Source organism: Passer domesticus, chromosome 20 (assembly GCF_036417665.1).
Source record: "Passer domesticus isolate bPasDom1 chromosome 20, bPasDom1.hap1, whole genome shotgun sequence".
Classification (NCBI taxonomy): Eukaryota; Metazoa; Chordata; class Aves; order Passeriformes; family Passeridae; genus Passer; species Passer domesticus.
In genome coordinates, this window is record NC_087493.1 from 6,204,043 (window position 1) to 6,227,066 (window position 23,024).

General features: G+C 40.3%; 1 long non-coding RNA gene across 2 annotated transcripts in view; it reads right to left on the minus strand.

Annotated features, from left to right (window-relative positions):
• Positions 1-23,024, minus strand: part of LOC135284327 (uncharacterized) — a 39,554-nt gene that overhangs the window by 15,052 nt on the left and 1,478 nt on the right. The window contains exon 1 of one of the 2 annotated variants that reach the window (XR_010349754.1): positions 1,479-1,674. The exons of the other annotated variant lie outside the window; for it this stretch is intronic. This is a non-coding gene — a long non-coding RNA (uncharacterized LOC135284327). Of the gene's footprint in view, positions 1-1,478; positions 1,675-23,024 lie in introns of those variants that run through there. 2 annotated transcript variants of the gene reach the window in all.

The window sequence follows — 23,024 nt, forward strand, 5'->3', positions numbered from 1 at the left end:
ATGGAGCAACATTTACCCCAAATCAGCCACAGAACAGGAGTCAAGCAAAATCAGGCCCAGCTGACAAAATATCCATCAGAAGCCTGGGTAAATTCTCTGGGCTGCATCAAAGATTTTCAGCCGTTAGGAGCAGGGCTTGATTTTTATGCAAAGCCATTCTGAGACAGACGCTTGCTTGAGCAGCCCACACAGTCAAACCCACAGCTAATTACAAATCCTGTCTCTTCTGAATGAATAAGCATCTGTGCATCTGGTACGAGTCATGGTGCTAACAGTTTTGTCAGGTGCTTGTCTTCATTTAGCAATTAAACCAGCACAGCACTGAGAGGAGGCTTTTCAATTTGCATTGTGGCTACCTGTGAGATGTCTGGAAGCAGCAGCACAGGGTAAGATTTCAGGGTGTGGGGGGAAACAAGTTTTGGGTTATAGGCCTTCAAAGAAAGCTCAGAGCCCAGGCAGGTTCCAATTCCTAAGGAATTGTAATGAGAGATGGACACTCTCTTGTTAGTCTGTGTGTGTCAGTGCTGCTGGCAGAGCAGCCAGGGCCATGGATCAGGCACAGGCTGAGTTAAGTCCTTTCTGCAGAAGAAACTTAGATTCTGAGCACATTTCTGCTTTATTTCTAGATGGTCTTCCATGTTCTTTCTCTTGGAAAAAAAAAAAAAAAGAAGCAAAGCAGCAGCATCTTTTTGGATATAAACCATCTTCAAAACACTTTCCCATAAAGAATCTGATTTTACTTAACCTGATACTCCCAAAATAATATTTGCTTTTCTCTTCCTTGATTCTGCCCTTGGAAACTGTGGTGCAGCTCTAACATTCAAATACATTCTTGGCCTATGGAAACCATGTCATACATTCTGCTCTTATGCAGGCTGAAACCAAACTGTGCAGGCATTTTCTCCTGGCTGGCTGGAATAATCAAACAGGTGCACCGCAGGAAATAATTTTTTTAAGTGTAAAGGTAAAGTACATTTTAGGCTGGCAACAGAAGCAGAGCACAGGAGGCAGAGTGGCAGATTCTCCATTCTAATCACTTGTCTCAAGCTCCTTTGCAGGACACTTTGGGCAGTGCTTTTTTTATGATTAAAATCACTTGAGATTGGTAGATAAAGGTGTAAGACTTGGAGGAATCTAAAATGTGAACCTGCTGTCAAGACACTTTACAGCATTACCCGAGGCGTGCTCTATTTCTCTGGATATGCACCGCCTGTCATCACATATTGCTTAAATACTTTAAATCTTTATTGGTATCACAGCCCATGGAAACTTTTCTCATCATTCCTACATTTATATCTTTGCTCCAGGATAATTATCCACTGCTCTAGTTCTCTCTGAGCCGCTTCACTGAGTTTCAGTCTGTCTTCATGACAGAGAAATTATTTTTCTCCTCTGCACTATCTTTGATCTGCCCTCGGATGCAGCTGGTAAGATCCTGACTCCTACTAATTTTGAACTAGACTCCCATTTTTACTTACAGAGTATTCCACAGTTTCTGTTCTTCCCAAATTAGCTAGTGCCATCTAAAGTGAAGCAATCCTAGTGCTTGCAGGGAGGAAGGAAAGGTTCTTTGTACTGCATCACAATTCCACGGGTGAGTTCACAGGGCAGAGGGAATTTTATTCTTGTTTTAGCTACAACTCTAAATGCTTTGCCTTTTAACCTTTCTTTAAGAGACTCTTTAGATGGACTCCAGGCCTTGCTTATTCCAAGCTCCTGACAGCAATAATAGGTTTCAGCAGTAGAACCTGTTTCAGACAGGTAACATTCCCTTAGTGCCAACATCTCCCCACTTAGTCTTACGTACAATAAAACTTGGACAGCTCCACTGCCTCTGAATGCTGAGGACAGCTATGAGAGAGAAAGGAGGAAGAGAAAAGTCTCACAAAATTGCCTTGTGAGTTAAAACAAAATTATGAAGACTAGCATGTTATGTGAATTTAGAGCTAGGTGTTCAAAGGAGCTAAATTCTTGGTTAAGCACCTAATTAAATGGCCAGATGTTTCTCTGCAGGTACTGAGACCTCAGCTATGAATACTGAGCCCACCTAAACATGCTTTCCTGAAAGTCATTCCTCTTAGCTTCCCTTCAGTTTCTCAAATGTAATTAAACTGAATTAAAAAAAAAAGAATCTAGCTGTGAGATTCGTGAGCAATGGGACAATTTTACAAGGAAAAAAAAAAGAAGCAAAGCAGCAGCAACTTTTTGGATATAAACCATCCCTTGCCAACACTGCATGGAGAAGAGAAACACCAGTGGCACTAGTGGTGCCTTCAAGCCACAATGACATCCCAGTTTAGTGACCAAAGGAAATAAGGGAAATGCCTCAGTTTCTTCAAAAGCTGGAGCTGCTATTTCTAGCCTGGTTGCTGCACTGGGAGTTGAGTTTTAATGAGTTTAAAGTAGTTTCATACGTTTCCTCTCTTTTCAAATTAATTAAGGCTGTATCAGGCTGCCACACTGAAAGCTAATCTGTCCAGCTCCCTGTCATACTCTTCAAGGGGATCAGAATAATATATTAAATAAGAGCAGTGACCTGAGAGTTTACAAGGAAGATTACTATCTGTGCTGCATCACTTAGATGCATACACACATATACACATACATATATAAACATATATATATGAAGGTATCTCAGAAAAAGCAGTGGCCATTGGCCCGCACTATAAACAAAATATTTTATGGTTAAAAAAATATGAAATCAATACACTGCCGATCTGATTTTTCAAAGATCTCAATCCAAGCTATCAAAATGAACAGGAAGCCTCACATCCCACAGCAAGGAAGAATAATGTTCCACAGGAGTCACATGTTTGTTACACACTCACCTCACTTGTGCCCAGTCACAGATACTGGGGAGGGCCCAGCTGGTCAGAGGTGATGCTTTGTTGCTACCTCAAAACATAAAAATCAAGTTTTGTGTCTTCATGCAAGGCTTGAAGGAGCACATTTCCCTGTGGCTAAGGCAGTACTTCGGTTTAAGAGAGTCTGGATTTCTCAGCCTGGAGGGAATTCAGGGCCCAGTGCAAGGACAAGCCAAGGCCTTTGCAACTTAAACTTTCAACACCAAACTTAAATGAGGTTTGTGTTTACACCAGATCCCCACTGACCATCTAAGGCTCCATTCCAGCTGCTCTGGAGCCTTCAGGGAGGACCAAGACTGAGCAGCAACAGTAAAGAGAATAATATGAAATCTTCAGGTACAAATTTAAAGACAACCTGGCTCCTCTTTTCTTGGCTTATACAACTTCAGGCAGAAATCTTCTACCACATTTCATCCATCATGGAGTGGACATGAAAACTCTCCAAATGGACTGAGAGGCTCCAGAAACCTGAAATTCTGTGCACCAAGGCTCAAAAGCCATGTGTTGTGGCTGGGGATTGCAACCGCCTCAACCTCAGTACATTTAATTAAATGAAAATCTATAGTGCAGACTTTTTAGGTTTGTTTTTTTTTGTCCCCGAAATAGAAGAGTTTGCTCATGTGAAGCAAAATGCAACAACAACAAAAAAATAATACTGTCATAGCAAGGAAAATGGCTAGAATGACTAAGTAATTAATGCAGGGGCCTTGATTAAAGTCAATTTGCCTTCAGGAGCACAACGTACAATGTGCCCTGGGCCTGCATTAATAACCCACCAGCACATGGCTTATTTGGCTCTTTAATTATTTATAATTTTTATTGCTTATTAAAAAAAAGTAAGCAGAATGAGATTAATAAAATTATTACTTCTACTTACTAAAAGTAAAAAATGTCATTTCAGTGCAATCCTTGATAAATGGGAAGAGAGCCCTCAGCTCTCCTCTCACCTGGCTGGCTGGAATTTTTCCCTCTAAGATAAAGACGGACCCATCTGCTGGTCCTCAACTCAGAATATAAACAAGGGAGGCAAATATCCTCACCAATCCCACATCCAGCCCTGGCGTGGGCACGAGGCCAGCCAATTGCATTTTTGAGGTCACAGCTCTGGTCTGGCCAAAGCAGTTGTATTGGAAAAGAGCTTCTGAGCATCATTACATGGTACCACTTCATTTCAGAAAGCTGACTATCAAAAGCAGAAATGCTACTTGCAATTAGGGAATATTTCCTCAAAATATCACAATTTATTAGTCATGTGGAATTCTGCCTTCTAAACTCTGGGCTGAGTTAAATAAGTGCAGCTTTTCCTCTACAAAATCACCTGCACCACCACAGCAAATGTACCTCTAATCAAAAATGACTTTTCTTAGATTCCACCCTTATAATCCTTAAGATGTCATACTTCTGAGTTGTCACCAAGGGAACACTTTCACACATTCTTATCTAGGAAATGTAATTTTTTTATCTTAGAAGTTATTGAATAAACTGTTTATTTTGAAATATACTTTGACATACTTCTGTGATTTAAAGACATATTATGAAATAGCATTTTCGAGATCAGAAAAATCCCATATAATACCTTTAGAAAGATCTGTTTATAGTTACTGGGATGAAATTCAGAAATACCTAAATTAAAAATACACAAAAAGAATTATTTAGTGCAATTACAAGCATCAGGCTGGGCATTTTCTTTCATATCTCCCTCAAATGTTAAATTTCCTTTGTGAATTGACTTTGGTATTTCTGTGAAGGAAATTGCTTCCTGCAAAAGCACCTACTAAGAGCTTTACTAATTGCAAGAAGACTGCATTTACAAAAAGAAACCTACTTGGGCAATAAATATCTCATGTAATACTATGCACATCAGCTCAAGTGAATTTGCACAGCTAGAAACAGCTGTTCAGAATACTGATAGACTCAAAGAATTTTACTATTCACCATCACCTTCCTTTGAAATATTTGATTAACCTCGAAAGGCACAAATTCAATCAGTCAGAGCCTGCAGAACTCATTCAGTGTAAGGGTTGCATTTGTGCTATTAATAAGACTAATTGCTATCAATCAATTTGTTTCACTAGCAGTGGAGATGAAAAACCTGGAGCAAAGTAAGGCCTTGCTTTCCAGAGCAGTCCATTTCTCCAATTCACCCAGCAGTTCCAACAGCATGATTCACTTAAAAAAAAAAAAAAAGGAAAGCAGCAAAAGAAATCTGCAGGTATCTGGCCTTAAACATTCTCGGGTGGGAAAAGTGCATTTGCATGCAAAAGGAAGTATTTGAAACCTAATAGGAAAAGGCATTTTAATTTCATTGTTCTAGGTAAAGACATCAAATACAGTCCCCCAGCTGCTCCAGAGGATCTGGGGCTGTCACTGACAAAGGCTGCTTGAAGACTGAGTCCTGGAAATGCAAAGGGCTTGGGCTGTCCTCCTAAACCTTCCTGCACCACATCAGCCACAGCACCACCATCCCTGTCCCTGCAGCCTCCCTGTGCACGTCCCTTCCTGCCAGGACTCACAGGGTTCTGCTGCATCCTTTCTTCTGAACTTGGTGCTAAGAACATTCCTTTTAAAACAAATATTATCCTGCTTAATCTTTCCAGATTTCATTGTGGCTGGCACTGTAACCACAGCATCCAGTGGCAAATGAACTTGTGTGCACAGGGAGTAGATGCAGCACCTAAAGCAGATTTATATCTTCCCTTGATATTTTAACACTAACAAGTTTAGTACTCAAGAGTTGCAGGCTTCCCAGTGGCATCTTTATGAGGCCCAACTGACTCTCCACCAAAATTTATCTCTGCTTCAGCATGTTCCCCAAACCACAATCATAGACACAATAAATTTAAAAGCTCCTTTATATGACATAGACACTTTTCAATGCTTCCTGTACATGGCACAGAAGAAACAGCACTCCTTTTATTTGGCAAAACTCTTTCTTGGTACTCACAAATATTTTGCAGTTTGGAAAATACAAATGTCAAGGAGAAGAAAATGAGAAAACCAATTTATTTACTTAATTCTCTCCAAGCCAGAAGTGTGTTTTCATCAATAAGGCCTCAATTTCTTCTGTTCATTCAAAACCCAGCAGTGAAATTTATACACAATACTGTCAATATAGAATGGTGTCCCATGGTGAAGTCCAAATGTCTTCTCCAAATTCATAACCATAATGTGGTCCACTACATGTTTTCACCTTGACCTTTAAAGTAATGACCTCCATTTGAGCAAATAATCTGCAGAACTTCATAAAACCTGACCAGCTAATGTGTTTTCACCTGAGACAACTTCTGAAGAGGAATATATCATATTATTGCTGAAGTTTAAGTTGAAGGAAGGTTTTAGCTGTAAACATAGCTGTTCAAAAGATAAATATTTAAACAGAATCTTCATGTCAGAGTCTATAAAATATAATATTCACCACTTTGTTGTAAGCCAATGGGAAATTTTAACAGAGAATAGACTACTTCTTTTCACAGATATTTAAAGCAAATTAACAATGACAGTAATGTAATTTTCTTGGCACAACTCTTCTTCATTTCTTTTCAGCTGTCTCCTGCTAGAATCTTTAGAGAAGTTTAAACTGATTTCAAGAAATCCTTAAGAAAAAAACCCTGCACTTTGCTATTATATATACTTCAGGTGTTCACAGAAGTGCAGGAGAAAGATCATTTGCATTTCCACTTAAATGCTCTGTTTATACAGAACTGCAGATGGGAAATGACAACATGAGTTTTTTGGGACATAAATATTTATCTTTACTAAACTGAGAAGTTGGTTTTGGACCGTGACCTGTTTCAGGCAACTTGTGCAGGAAATCTCCTACATTAGATTCTAGTAAGGAGGGAAGCCATTGAAGAGCCAGTCTGATACAAAGCCTAATTAAAGGGTGTTACAAGTTCACAACTAGTGAAGGAACCACTGCAAGAGAACCATTTCCAGAATTCTACTTGCTTAGTCTAACAGTGATTCTGTGCTGAAACTAACTTATTTGAAAATATCTCTTATTGCCTAAAATCATTGTTTCATATGTGAAAAACTATAAAATGCACTTGAGAATAGAGAATTCTCATCCACTGAGGCCAACAAAATGATTTTCTTTACATTCAGTTGGGTGTGAGGATCTTTCTTTTTCTTCCAAAGATTGATAAAAACACCTCTGAATTCAACTCATCTTTGACTTCACTTTAGTAGTCCTTGAAAGATATACCCAGAGAATACTTGATCAGAGCTATAAATCATAGATGTCATAGATGAAGTTGAGCTACAGCTTTCAAAGTCCCCTGTATTGAATGGAGATTTATGCTGTTGAGAAAAGACCTCAAAAGAATTTGGACTTTGGGCTCTTTCTTCTCCAGTTCCTTGTGTCTGCCATTGAAGATGCTGGCCAAGAGCCAGCCCATTCCTGCAATTCCACCTAATGTCACTCACTCCTTCTCTGAAAAGTCTTTTCCAACAGCACCACCCCATTATTTACTGCAGAGCACTGGCTGTTTAAAATACAGGGGTCCTGTAGAAACTCCTGATCTTTTTACCTGCTTCTGTCAAGACATTCATGACACAAACCTCTGGATCCTTGGGGAAGCTTATGGTCCCACAACGCCTGACTGCATCCTTAATTCCCCAACTCTGTTCCTAGCAATAGTAATTAATACAGGTCACATCATTTGTGGTAGAGTACAAGGCAATGGAATTAAGTCTCTTGAAAGCAACCTGACTTTCAGGGCTGTCTGCCAAGAAACCTAATTGCTATAACCAATCATTTGTGGAAAACACAGAAAACCAGCTTGCTGGTAGACACGGTGCTGGTCCAGTGGAAGAGGGGGAGGGAAATCAAAGCAAGACAGTTTAGGTGAAGCTATTAGATAAAATGAAAACAAGATTGCTAGGTTTTGTCTTAAATAATCAAATCTATTATTACATTCTCAGAGGGGTTGTCTGTTTTACTAATATCTCAATTTTTCATGCCAGGGTTACAGCTGACACAGCAGGAAGAAAGATGACTTTTTGGGAAAGATGATTTTTTGATCTACTTTTGAGAAGAGTTTTGGGAAAGCTGTCTCATGAAAATAATGCAGTCTTTGGACATAGGTACTTACAAGAAGGCAGCCTCAGAGTTGCACTGCAAAAATCAATTCTTAATTTCTTACATTATCATTATCTAGTATTGGACAAAATTTGCTTCAAGGGAATTGAGTCCATCCCAATAATTGAGGGGGTTTTGGTGAGGGTTTTTCTGTTTGGTTTTTAAATTTCTTCTTCAGGCAACATCTGGAAATGGCACAAAGCAGCTGATGTTGCTTTTCAGAAATCATATCCAGGGCTGGTTCATTTTCTCTGGAGGTTCAGCAGTGCTTGGACTCTACAGACAACAGCTCAACCTTTGCCAGTTTCTGTTCTGGATAAAAAGCTTTGTAATTCACTGAAACAACAGAGCAGGGATAGCAGCTCTTTATGGTATTCCTGATACATCTGTCTAAAGATAAGCTGCTCTCACAGGTGTTTTTATATTTTGTTATTGAGATATGGTACAAATTAAGATATAAGTACAGCTATTTTAAAAACTTTCCTCTCTGAATGATTGTATAAATAAATTTTCCATAACACCCCTCCTAAAATAACTCAATTAATGTAATAATTAGCACCAAGTGCATTAAACATTTCATAATTAATAGTTCCAAATGGCCATATTTTCCTTTATGCAAATAAGCAGCTACGTCAACCAAGTGCTAGCAGAGGGTGCTCTATTAAAGAAAGACATTAGGGGAGTTTCAGCTTTGTTTTTCCCTTCTTCTCTCAGCAGTCTCCATTAATATAATAAAACTCTCATTATAAAATCATTAATGTAAATACAAATAAAGTTTTACATTGTTAATGTCCCCACCATGTCCTTAATCACTTGCCAAGTCATGCTGCATTAAGTATATCATTGATTACACATGATAAGAGGCGATGACGCAGGAGATGTTGCATTACCTCAGACTGAATGATTCATAGGACACAGTGGGCTTTGTGTTCAAAACTATTTTTCTGTGTTGTTCATGTGCTACAATTTTAAAAGTCTTTACTAAAAATATTAGGCTAAATTGTGGATTTCAGCCCTACTCTTCCTGACTTCTCAGTGCCCTTGCCATGTTACCCCGATCCAGCTCAATCCTTCCCCCGTATCCCTGCACCAACTAACCAGGGAAAAATGATGAAACCTCCATTCAGGGATTTAGATTAAATGATGCAGCATAAAGCTACTGAATGCATTTCCATCACAATGTTTCTCCTGCAGCCACACTGCATTTTTCCATTTATCTGGGAATCATTAGTGTGATATTGGCTCTAGTCACCATGAGACATCAAGACAGAAGTGCACTTACCAACCACCAAATTAAAAGAAGCACCTTCTGCACAGCACAGAAAAATCTCTCTGATATAAGGCAATAGCAAGAGACAATGTTGCAGCCATATTTTCAGTTTTAAGTCCTAGCTATTGCTACTGAAAAAATATGTCTTACACATTGAATTATTGGTGTATTTCTTTTTAAAAGAACTGCTGTGTACATTGTAAATATGTGAACGTGATATAACTGGAGTGCAGAAGAAGGTCTTGATCTGATGTCTCATTTTTCCATGGTTTCTACCTACTCCAAGGTGGTTTTGTTCTTCCAGGAGAAAATAATGAGGATTATTCTAATTAATTACTCCAAGAAGGAAGGGGGCTGATTGCACAAATAATTATGAACATTTCAGAGAGACATGAAAAGTAGAAAGCCAGAGAAAGCAAAAAGGTGAAAATACCTCTTCCAGATTTGAGAAGAAGAGTGTATTTTAATGAAAGAAATTCACAACTCCTCGTCTTAAACTGTGAATGTAATTTTTCATAACCCCCCCCCAAATATCAAAACAATAAAAGAATTTGGGACAGAGACTTTGGGTAAACCAGCATAAAAAAATGGAAACTGAGTTTCTTGACTTCTGATATTCACTGTCTGTTAAACCCACAGCTAAGTGCCTATCTCAAATTAACCTGGATCCAATCATGGAATGACAGCCTACAGCCATGGTTAGTCTGTCAGCAACCCATGTGACAAGTGTGTCCAGCTCTGCTGATGCTTTATGTGACCAAGAATTGACATGCTACTCAATGGCAGCTGAAAGTTAAACAAGAAAATAAATTCCTCTAGGAAACTCCTTATAAATACTTTTTTAAGGGGAAACACTATTGAAGTTGCCAGCCAAGTATTTGAATGCCAGGCAATGCCGAAACTTGGTTGTCTGTGCAACTTGAATTCAGCCTTTTGGAGACCCTCCTGTGTGCATGATGATACACTCTTTAATTACAGAGAGCAACATCCAGGTGAGTTCTGCCAAGAGACATGCCAGTCTTCTGAAGTGAGATCAAGGAAATGGTCTCCTTTTCATCTTGAGGCACTGTGTGATGCAGGCATTGTTAGCATATTGTAGCTGCTATTTCCAAAGGGCTTCTGAGATTTACAGCTTAGAGAAGCACTGAATACCTGAGGCTTTCAAGTTAGTGAAGGAATGACAATGAATGCTCTCAACATCTGGTGAGTGTATTGGGGATAGAGGAGGGGAGAGAGAAAAAAAGTAAGAAAATGTCATGTTTTGATATTGGTCGAACACCAGCACCAGAAGGGAAGGCAATGCAGCAGCATTAGCTCAGTTTGGGTGTTCTGCCATGCTAAGGGAGCTCTGCTGCAGCTGGGACTTAGGATACAAAGAAGGCAGCTCAGTCAGAGCCAGCTCAGGTGTCTTTACACCACAGTGGATCTGAAAGTCAAACACATGTTAAAAGTGCAGCTACACTCAGTGCCAGCTACTAGAGTTATTCAGCTGGTCCTTCACAGCTCTTTCCTCTTCCCTTCCTCTGTCCCAGCAGAACCATCCCTGCTCTGGGGCCAGGCTGCTGAGCCCATGGAATTTGGAGCCACTGCTGGAGTCAGGATTAGCTCTGGCAGGAGCAGCACCCTCAGATGAGCTGGAGGTGGCTGTTCCAGAAAGGGGACAAGGGCATTTCACTATCCCCAGAGAAGTATCAGGCAGTGGGGACAGGGAGTCAGGAGTTATCTGCTGGAGCAGGGCATGCCAAGACAAAAAGAAAGAACACACATCAAGGAAAAGAACAAATATTCACTGTTTCAAAAATGCCTTCTTTTACTTCCATTATGAGCAGCAAAGTATTTAGGAATCACCTGCCTGTCCAATTGTTGCATGTGGAGTTTTGGGAAGGAACTGGATTTGTTGCTGTGGGGGTGGCTGTGAAAGATCCAAGGCAGAAATGAGATAATTAAGTAGAGACATTTCCTACTGGACATGATTACAGGAGGGTCACCTGTATGTCTGGAGAAATAGTGCCACTTAATTGTTGGAAGGTTAATACTTAAGCTTCATTCATGCCCAGGTGGCATTTCCCAAGGCCATGGTTGAGGCTTATGCATTTTCTTTTTCCCTTCCTGTGAGAAGTGACACAGATTCACTTCAAGGTTGAAGTTCAGAGGCAACTCAGGCTCAAAAGCTCTCAGAGTAGCCAGGGCAGCTGTAAAGTCACAACCTCACAAACCAGAGGCAAAGCAAAAGGATGAAGAAATGGTTTTGTTTGGTTGGTTTTTTTTTCCCCCTGCTTTTTAAATTTTTAGACAAAGAAAATTTGGTATTACCCTGTGATTCACCAATCTCTTATGGAAATTTTTCAGCTTCAGTCTTCTCCAAAAACTCTTAAAAACTGGATTCTGCACAGTGCAACAGTCCTACATCCTGGAGTTAGATCCTATTAAATCAAGCTTGTCCAGGCAGTCTATTTGGCACCAATTGTGCTGCCAAGTCACAGGCCTTGTCACAAAAATAAAAAGCTCATTGCTTTTTCAATAGAACAGCTAAAAGTAAATTGGAATTAACACATGGTGCTGCCTTCCTATTAATTCTCACTGTCTCATACTTTTTCTTTCACAGCTGTTTACATGGGAATAAAGGATGTATTTACAGTGCCAGCCTTGTTAAACACTGTAATGCTCAGCTGATATTCAAGGAAACCTCTGGAAAGAGAACAAGATGGAGCAGCAGGGCCCACATTGGCAATTTGAGTCTTATTTTCAAGTTTCAGCAAAAACCTGCTGGTAACCAAGAAAAATTGTAACTTGTAATGAAAGGGAGCTTTCCTCTTAACACAGCTGTATGGGTGTTTTGGCAGCACATATATTGGCAGATGCACAGACTCACTTGGGGATTGATTATCTGAGTGAGAGCAGCAAAAGGACAAGATCCAATTCAATTCAACAGCCTGCCTGGCCTCCTGGTGCTGTGATATTACCTCGGTGGTTGGAGGTGTTACATGAAGAGCTGGATTTGTACAATTCATTCTTACTGACCAGCACCACTTGCCCAGGAAGTTCCCAAATCAAAGGGCCAGGGTAGGTGCTGGTTTGAATAATTTGTTTCAGCAAAGAAACACTGCTAGGTACAACCAAATAAAACCAGGTTCAAGCAGAATTTGTTTTTTTTAGATGTCCTACCCCTGCTTGTGCCAGTTTGGCACATGGGCAGAGCAGGTCCATAATCAACGAAGTAGAAGGTATCTGTCCCTAGAGAACTGAACAATTCAGTGTTGCCAGCAAGAAATCATCTCCACATAAACATCACCCAGAATATATACTTCTGCTCTGCTTATGCTGTGTTTTTCCTCTTTAAAGAGCATAAGAAAGGCTGCAAGAATGCTTCACTCCACTCTCCATGCTGGCTGACAGCAGGGAAATGTGCACCCAGCATCCTTTTGAACAACAGAGCTCTGGAAAGGTTTGTTATCTCCGGGGACACAATCTTCTTTTTGCATGATAAAGCTCTGTGCTCCAAATCTCTTCCAGCCTGAGCCTGCAAATCCCTCACTGTGTATTTAACAAATAAGTGAGCAGAGTGTGATATTGCTGGTGAGCAGAGTGCTTCCCAGCCAGAGCCACCAAACAGCTGCTTGAGGAGCTCCCAGGAGCCTCAGCCTCAACACTCAGAATCAGCATCGGAGGAAGGCACACAAGATGTCAGGCTCAAAATTTAATATGATGGAAATGACAACAGAGGCCATTCTGACCCACACTCTTCATTCCAATGAGTGCACCTGAATGCTTAATTGTCATCTGCTGTCCTCATTAGCACTGCTGTGCCAAGGCACAGGGCACTGCCTCGGGAAGTGTGATGGATCTTGTGCATCTGAATGGAAAACACTCTTTCCTTGTCACATTCCATGTTAGCAGCAGAAAACCAGGAGCCATTTCAGGGCCTGATTTGCCAGGATGAGGAAAGAGGGCACAATTTCCTCCAATTGATGGGGATTTTGTTGTTACTGGGCTGTGCACTGAAGCCTCAGGGAAAAGAGGCTTCACATGGGTAACACAGGGCACCCATCTGTGCTCTCAGCCTTACTGAATGTTCAGTGTGGCTCCATCAGGGCCTACACATTTTCTAACAGGAATCACCACTAAATCTATTGTCTTTTAGTGCACTCTCATCCTCCCTGTGCTCTCAGGGAGGTTCCCCCTTCAAACTAAGCAGGCACTGAAGCAAATCACACACTGGCCATGTCTTTGCCCCCAGTGTGCTGCTGGACCCAACAACAGAGGCTGGTTTGGGAACAAGACTCAAATGTAATCAAGTCATCATTTCAGAGAAAATAATGCTTCAGAGAGGAGGGCAGGCCCTCAGGCCCCTAACTGACTTTTAGCACTGACTCACAGAAAGCAGTTTGCATTATTGACCTGATACCAACAACAAGCAGTGTCTGCTCTGAGCTCTGGTGGAGCCAGGCACCAAACGAGTTTTATCACATAATCCAGCTAAGCCAGATATGCAAAAGCTAAGCCAGATATGCAAAAGGTCAAATATTAGAACACATTAAATATACATGCACTGCTTTCAAACATGCAACAGCAGCATTGACCTGATTCATCAGGATTGTCTCAGTTTCCTACGTGAAGAGGTTCCAAACTTTAAAAAGACACCTCTATTCCTTATTAAAAATTCCTTGTCTTTATGAAGGTGTATTTCATGGGGGGTTCATGGACTTAATTTATTTCACTTACTTAAGGAAGACAGGAAGAGACTTAAGAATGTATAAAAATATTGAGCTATGTAGGACTGTGGCAAAACTACCCTCCACTGTTCCCTTCTTTTAGAAAGGCTATTTTCTAAATTTCTAACTATTATTTTCAACTATGCAAAATAAAGGGGCAGGGGGATCCTCCCAGCTCCACTTCTTTATTCCTTTCCTGCTAATAGTTGTCATTGAGTCCAGTGGCTACAAGGCTTCAGGAATCAATGATCAAAGAAAATATTAGTATCAGAGAAGAAAGACAAACATGGAATTTGGATTGTATGAATCTGAAGGGTGCTATTATGAGCCTCCTACATTTTAAATCACTGCATTTTTGTTTAGCTGGTTTAACATACATTCCTAGAATACCTTGAAAAAATAAAATAAAGGAAAAAAATAAAACCAGGCTAAACAACAGCAGCATTATTGATTTTTTTTCAAAGTTACAGTTTAAAAAATGTATCTATTTGAAGATAGAAAGGGAGATGAAGCTCATTTTTCAATTATTTGGGTTGGCAACACCCTATCTGTTCAAACCACACCCAGACACACTCAAACCTGCTGTACCCTGCCCTGATCTCTCCTGTAGCTGCTGACAGGTGACTGACAGAAATGAAAGACATTAAATACTGAAGTTTCCCACTCCTGTGTCTAATACTGAGGTTTCTACTTGTACTGTGTGTCTGTCAGGGAAGTCATATCCTTATGAAAGAATAATGTGCCAAAGTTTGTATCACAGAACTTTCAAGTGACACATCTGGGTGCATCCCAATGAAGTTCAGTTTGGCAGTCCCAAACTCAGAACTCAAGTCTCCTGTGAGTCTGATCCCTTTATGTTCAATCCTATGTGATTGTACGGAGTGTTCTGCAATTATTTCCTAGTTCAGACATTTTTTCTGATGCACAAGAGGATTCATTTTCATTGATAAACCCCTTAAATATGGCCTGCCCATACACTGTGTGTAAACTACACAATTAACATTTTGCTGTTGCTGTGATTGAGCTTAAGTCCTCTGATTAGGTCTGATGCCCCCAAAACAATTTTCTTCTTATCAAATTAGTGAGAAAGTTGTGCCTTGCCCACAACAAGAGAGAAAACAAACCCACCAAAAAAAAAAAGCCACAAAAAGACCTGGGCTGTTCAGTAGGGATCCACAAGTCTCAGCCTTAGTTTTTTTCCTGGGTGGCATTTAAACAGCAGAAAAAGAACATTAACATGGGCTGTGTAGGCTGGGGGTGTGTATTCTACTCCCATCTGTTAGAGGTGGGGCAGTTTTCTTCTGTTAATTGGGCAATTTTCTTTATCACCTCCCCAGACAACCCTCCCTCCAGGAGATATCTGCTGTTAATGGGTCATTGAGTGTCACTGCATGGCTGATAAAGTTCCATCATCCCATTGGGAGATGCTCCACCCAGGGGGAGGAGCTAAGCATTCCTACCTGGATATGATCTGAGGTTCGGAGCACCACAGCAGCCTTTGCCCACTGGATTCTCAGAGGAGCAGCTTTCTTCTCCACTGGATTCCCAGAGGAGGACCAGGCCCATCTCCACTACCCCTGGAGCTTCAGAGGAAAATTCCACCCTTCTCCAGGATCCCTGCTCCAGCAGAAGCACAGCTGGCACTGCAGGAGGGCTGAGCCCCCATGGGATGGGACTGTGCCACCACCCTGACCCACAGGGGGTCAGCTCCTATTCTGACTCTGTCACTGGTTTTTCTTTTTGTGCTAGTGCATTTGTGTTTCTTTTTAATTTTCCTAGTAAAAAACTGTTATTCCTACTCCCATATCTTTGCCTGAGAGCCCCTTAATTTCAAATAATTCAGAGGCAGGGGGTTTACATTTTTCATTTCAAGGAAGGCTTCTGGCTTCCTCAGCAGACACCTGTCTTTTCAAACCAAGACATGTACCCACAATTTATATGTGATTTAGCTTTTAAAGTGAAACTCTGCAGTCCTCAAAGCTTATTTTGTGTGGTAACTTTTAGTGTAAAAAAGGTCAGAGAAAGTATCAGCTGTGGTTCTTAACTCCCAATCAAACGTAAAAGCTTTCAGTTCCCAAGTCTGAAAGTACAATGATGTTTTCCTCTTTCTGTGGTTGCCATCTAATGTCAGTGTTCATTATTCACTGGAAACTCCCCCAGTCTTTAACACCAGCTTGCGTACCCTGCATTTTAAGATGCACATCCTTTATAAAGGATTTACTCCTCAGGCTTTGCTCAATTCCATCTTCTGCTTGTTTCACCCACTGGAAATCTGTTCATGTGCCTGCAAATCACTCATCTCAACCTCTGACTACAACTAACCATGGGAAAAAACAAACCCCTTCCCTGTTTATTTTGGCTGAAGGCAGGACTGGGAATCCAGGGCAGTGCCTGTGTGCTGGCACACTCGTGGTATTAACAACCTGATCATTTCACATGCTTGAGAATGGCTTCTTGTCAACATTCAGTCCTGGGGCTCAGATGGATACAGAACACAATAACTAATAAAATTTCACTTTTCCCATATTTTTCTGGTGATTTCATGGAGAGAAGGACTCAGTGTTGCACCAAGAAGGCACAGTGAGCCCAGTGTCAAGGCCAGTGGCTTTAGGAGGACATGCAGGACATCCCAGAGGACACAAACTAAGGGATCAGCTGCTTGGAGAGCTGTTTTCCCCATAAAATGATGCAATCTGCAGCTGGTTCCTGTACTACAGCCGTATAACAAGACTGTGAACTTTAAATATATATATTTATATTTAAAATCCTTTCAGGATTCTCAGCAGCTGAGTGTTTCAAGGCAACTTCTCTTGAGGACAAAAATAAGAGCACTTAGTAAGGACTTCAATGTTTTAATTAGGTTTCTTTGTGAAAGGAATTTCTCCTTTACTTCAGGTAGCCCTGTTCACATATTTCTTCTATGGTACAGCTGCACTGCTGCTGTTAAATATTGCAACAGACCTAAAATTTATTTATTTTATAGGTGATTGGAAATTCTTAGCTTTCATTCCTATTTGGATATTTATTTTTTTAACACAATATCCCAGGAAGTGCTGATGCAGGGCCCTTTCTAACATCCCCACTGCTCTTTCTGGGTAGGAAGGGAGGACCGGGAAGCAGCACTTAATGAAGCCACAAGTTCCCCATGGAACTACTTCTGTTACATTACATCATCCCTTACTGAATAACTCTGTTTCTCTCAAAATGGTACTTTGTATTTGCTCTGACCTCCTACAACCTTAGGATAATCTGAGGAAAGAAAAGGAAAAAAAAAAAAAAAAAGAAAGAGAAAACACAAAACAAAAGTAGTGGGGAAAAAAGCGAGCTGTGAGCTCTAACCTCACCAAAGCCCCCACTACGAATTCAGGATTACAGCACACAGCCTGCTTTAAATATTTCACTTGCAGGCAGCACAGAGAGGGACATAAAAGCACTTTGAATTATTTCTTCTGAGATGATGTATCAGAACAAGACAACAATGACTTTAAAAGGAACAGTTTATCTCTACAAAGTATTAAACTTTTGAAACATTTTTCCCCTCTAGAAAAAAGCCTTTTAAATCACAATGCACTGAGTCACTGGATTAAACCCTGGGACCCCACTCTGCTGCTGCAGCTGATGAGCAGCTCCTCTTCCAGGGGAGTTATTCACACACTGTAACAGGGGAAAGGGCAATCCACAGCAGCAAGACTCTCTTATGCCTTCAAAAGAATTTATTTCCTGAGCAAAAATTGCGTGATATGGGGGTCACTAAAATTTGAAGGGATGGGATGAGGCCAAGAAGAAAGGGGAAAGAACCTGGGCATGAACAGAGAAAAGAGGAGATGATGTTACTGTCTCAGAAAACGTCCCTGTCCTGTATTTTACCACAGCCTGTCTGTAGCACAGCTGCAAAAGTGCTGCTGGCAGGCACTTGTGCAAATAAAACTGCTTGGGCATGCAGAGAAAGCAAACAGAGTCACAAGTTGCCAGGGTCACCAAAGCAGCTCTAGTGCAAGCAAATAGTTAAGATCAGTATGTCCGATTTTATTACTGATTTGTTTTGACTTGGGTTTTTTCCTACCTTGCTCCAGGATTTGACTACCTCTGTCAAAAGCCCCCCCAAAAATGCCCAGTTAAGGCTGTGAATAAAGCAGCACATCCTGATCCATTATTACGTTAATTGTCTTATTTCATACACGGAGTGAAACTCAAAGAACTCTTACAAAATCAATAGTTTGAATCCCACTTTCCCCCTCTTCCTTCCTTCAACCCAGTACTTCTGTACTGAAGTATTGCAAAAACATATTTTTATTTTCTGAAACACTTCCAGTGAAATAAACATGTAAATAGCAGATCCAGGGCTAAACCTGAAGATTTTAGCTCCCCAGCTAGCACAGTCCAAGCCAGCAGTGGAAAAATCTTTCACGACCAAAACCTCTTCATAGCCCTGCTTTGAGTTAGAGCACATCTGCTTTACTCGGTATCACAAGCTCCAATATACAAAAAAGCCTACTTCAGATCTCATCCATGAAGGCCAAACAAATAGGGTTACATGTACTTCTTTTGTTTATGGCAGACTACAGTGGAAAAGTTTGCACAGAGTCAGTACTGAACCTCATTTCATTTTACTCATTCTCATTTTGGAGTATAAAATGAAATTAGCAGAGCTCCATCTTCCAAACATAAAATTGTGTTGATATCTGAAAAGCAGACCGATTTGTAAATATCTATTATACGCCACTTGTGCTTAAGCAAAGATCCAATTAGGCAAATTCATTCTGCATTTTTGCTCTTTGGTTGCCAGAAATCTTTACCACATGAGCAGAAGCTGCCCCAGCTCACAGGGAGCCTGGGGCTAAAGTTTGAGCTGTGTCACCCCCAGCCCCTTTCCTCCTGCATTCCTATAGGATTTGATCTCAAACAAGATTTCAGATATGGCCATGTCCAGAGATATTGCTGCAATTTCTTGTCTCCAAAACCAGCATTAAATGCAATTTTTGAAAACCACGAATGAAAAGATTAAAAGGTAGATTGATTTTCAAGGTAATTTCAAGCACAAAACACTGAGCTTCATTAATGTTTTCACACAAATATTATGGGAAATATGGTTTTCTGTTTAATGAAGGATGAACCAGTCTGGCTGACTGCCTGGCTTCAGTATTTGCCTGCTGCTGAATGTACTTCAAGCTACTTTTCAAACCTCATGATGCCAGGACAGCCTTCTCTATCACTGGGACAATTTCTGTGAAAAAATCAATGTCTTGTGGGAGGCAGCTGCTTGGAAATGGAACACCACAGGCCCGGGTCCGACTTCCAGCTTCCTTTATGCTCAGCAGCTGTGCAGGTTTTAAGTCAGTCAGAAACCTAATTCATTCCAGTGCAACCTGATTTTTGGCTATCCAAATGCCAGTTTAAATTGAGTTTATACTGGTTTGGGTCGCTCCTGCCAATTACCTGCAAAAGCCACATGGACATGAGCAACTCATTTGCAGAGAATGACATGATGCTAAGGGTGAGGTGGAAGGAGGGTTTATTGGGTGGGTACCTCTGGCTCACGCAGCTGGAGCCTGGCTTGGGTCGTGTATGGAGAAACAGCAGCTCCTCCTGTCAGACTGGAAGCTTCTGAGGGTGGCTCAGGACTTGAAGGGTATCAAGTTTGTGTTCATCTACCTCTGCATGTCCCAAATTAGTATTTAACACTTAGTGTAGCTGGACATCTGCTCTTCAAAATGAGCAGCACTGTTTTGCAGATGAAGCACTAACAAAACCTGATCTCCTGCAGTCTTTAAGACTACAAGCCAAGTATCACAACTGGAAGGCTGAAATAAAGGCTTTACATTATTCATGCCAGTCTTTAAAATGCCAGGTATGTCACTAATTATAGCAGCCATGTACAAAAAGTAACTGTTACAACAGAAAAGTAGCTCTTGAACTTAATTGAAAATTTGCTTTGATGCTTAACTTCTCTGAGTTACCCTTCACCAAGAAATGAAACAGCCTAATAGGCTTCACTTTTGTCTGTAACTAATCTGGGATCTTTTCCACTTCCTAATTCATATGCACTTGCTGTAGGTTGCAGTGTTTGATTTTTGTATAGGACAGCTCTCTCTCTCTCATTTGGGAGAGGAAGAAGGCTCCCAGTGCAAATAATGACACTGGAATTACCAGGCTGCTGGTGTTTGATTTCACAAATGCTAACTTTTTAAATTAAGAGTTTTTAGTCAAAATTGACCACATAGTTTGTCCTTAAAAAGGAAGAGACTGCAAATTAATTAAACATTGCAACCTACTGGATACATTAAAAAGATTTTTGATGGAGGCAGACTAGAAAATTAGGAAAGCAGGGATGTCACAAGACCTATTCAAAGAAAATTTGTTTTAAGTATGTACCTCCTGGTTAAGAAATAACATCTCCAAAAGTAAAATTCTTGTGTGTTAATTTGAGGGAAGTTTAGGGTTGTTTTTTTTTTTTAATTTTAGCACCTATCCAAAAATTCCTAATGCTGGCAAATATTCCAGACATTCTAGTTTAGCATTTTTAATGTTTTTAATTATGCAGAGAGAGACAATATCTTTTATTATGAGAGATGTTAAAATACAGCAATTAAAAACAAACTGCTTGATTTGCAAGTTTGGTGCTTTCATTTGAAAGCAGACATAGCTAATTAAAACACTATTCTATTGCAATAACATTTTTAGCATAAATACAGGGTCATCACACACAACAGTTCACAATGGGCACCACAAATTAATTCTGGCAGCACACTGACGCCCAGATTCTAATTCTTTGCTGTCACATGTGTAACAACATCCCTGGAAAACACTGAGGTGTGGATCTGAATATGAGTTTATGTATCACAGAGGTACAGATCTTCTGATTGAATTTAAAGCTCAGATTGCAGTACCATGCAACACTTAATACCAAACAGTACTCAAGCTCCACACAGCTTTAGCTGTTGAGGAACAGCATTAAGAAACAAAAATTTAGCCCATGCAGTTTGTACAGTGCCACAACTAAACTCCAGAGATACAGGAGCCTGGCAACGCTTCCCTCAGCCACTCTGAGAAATGATGTGAAGCATCTCCCTGCTCCAAATTCTCTGTCCAGGGCTGATTTTTACCTTGGCCAGATCCAGCTTAGGATCCTGGTTTGCATATAACTGAAGGAGCTGCTCTGGTAAATATGGAGTTTGGCTGAAGAGACCTAAGAGCAGCATCCACTCACTCTGATGAGCAGGGTTTGTCCCAGATAGGCAGAATTTTCAGTAGGGCAAAGTTTCCAAAAACACTGTCAATGGAATTTTAGATAAGAGAAACCAAAGCTTCCCTAAGCAGCATAATTAAATACCACTAAGCCTCATTCATTTCCTTGGAAGATATCCCAGTTTAGTAGATTTTTTAATTAAAGATATCCTGATTATCTGAGGTGTCTGTAGGTGAGTGTTCAAGTGACATTAAAAATAAAATAGAAGAGAGACATGAAAAATGTGTTTACTAGGTCTTGCCCCTTCAAAAACATGGGATGGTTCATCTGTCAATGAAAATTAAAGTAGGTACATGATTTTCCAGATGGATCTCTGTTGATAATTGCAGACAAAATAGAAATAATGATGACCATGAGGTCAAATGACCCATCACTTTCCAAAGTGATTCCATATGAAATAATGAGAATTGGACCTGGTGAAACAGAGCAAAATTATGCCTTCAAGGACAGAAAGGCTTGAAAAGACAGGCTGTTTAATTTTACCAGTGTCAACATTTTCAGTCCATTTTTGTCACAGATGCTCCTGTGGAGCAATTAAAACCCAACTGATGCTGGGCAAACTGCCTTGAAAGACTAAGCTAAAATCTAGCTTTACCAAACATAAATTAGCTTGGGTCACTTCACCTCCCTGAATTCCAGCCCATGTGCTGATGCCTTGATGAGGCACAGGAATTTCTGCTCAGACAGTTCTGCATTTATATTTACCAGTACTTGCTGCGGCATTTTCTATAGAGGATGTGGGCTGAAGCTTCCTGATATCAAAACAGTAATTTTAAAATATTTTCTTTAGAATTTATTGTACTCTTTAGAGTTTATGTAGCTGTGCTACAACCTTTCTAAGGGCAAATATGGTACGGTTCTATACCCAAGAACACACTAATCGTAATTTGGGCTGCACATCCAAGATGCAGTGTTTAACATGTGCTTCACAGACTTTTATACCTTTTCTTTCCCATCTAATCATCAACCTTTCAATACTATTATATCAACTGAAAAATGCAAATAATTTAAAAAATGTTCCCATGCTTTTAGTCTTTGTAAAATACAGAATACAACCACCAAGTTTCTGCTGGCATAACACATTCATCTTCACTTCTTCTAAAGTATGTTCTCATTTCTGTGCTTCAGCTCCCCAAACACCAAATTGGAGAACATTTAGGTCTTTAGTAGTGCCAGGTAGATGTGTGCTGAAAGTGTGAATAAAGACATATCTCACACAAAGTTCATATAAAGCAAAAAGTGTCCCAAGGTGTTATGTGCAGGAGCCCGTACAATACTACCAAAAGCTCTTTAAGATCATGGATGGATGACTTTCTTAAAATCCATCATGACTTTAATGCCACCTTAGTCTAGGGGGGCTCCCCAGTAATGATAAGCTTTGCATGACAAAAGGGAAGAGACTTACTCATGTTTTTAAGAAAAGCTGACAAGAAATTTGAATCTATATTACAACCCTCATGTGAGAGAGGGTGGGCACAGATCACACAGCTCAGTTAGGAAGGATCTTGATATGCCATGAATATTTTCACAGCAGGCAATAATACCTCCAATTATACCAGATAATACCATCATGGCTGAGATAGGATCAGCATTCTGAAACTTTCAGAACAATGCCCCCAGAAGGCACATGGCCATTCAGAGAGCCACAACACTGCTGACTTTTAAAAGGTCTGACTTAAATTCAGCATAAGATCCATCTTTAACAGCTACAAAAGGCACAGCAACTCTGTCCTTAAGCACTGTGCAGAAAAGAGTTAAAAAACAGGAAGAAACCATAGAAAGTTATGAAGCATTTTATTCTTTTATGTATTTTCTCTCAACTGACACTAAGCAAACAGTAAAGACAAATGTA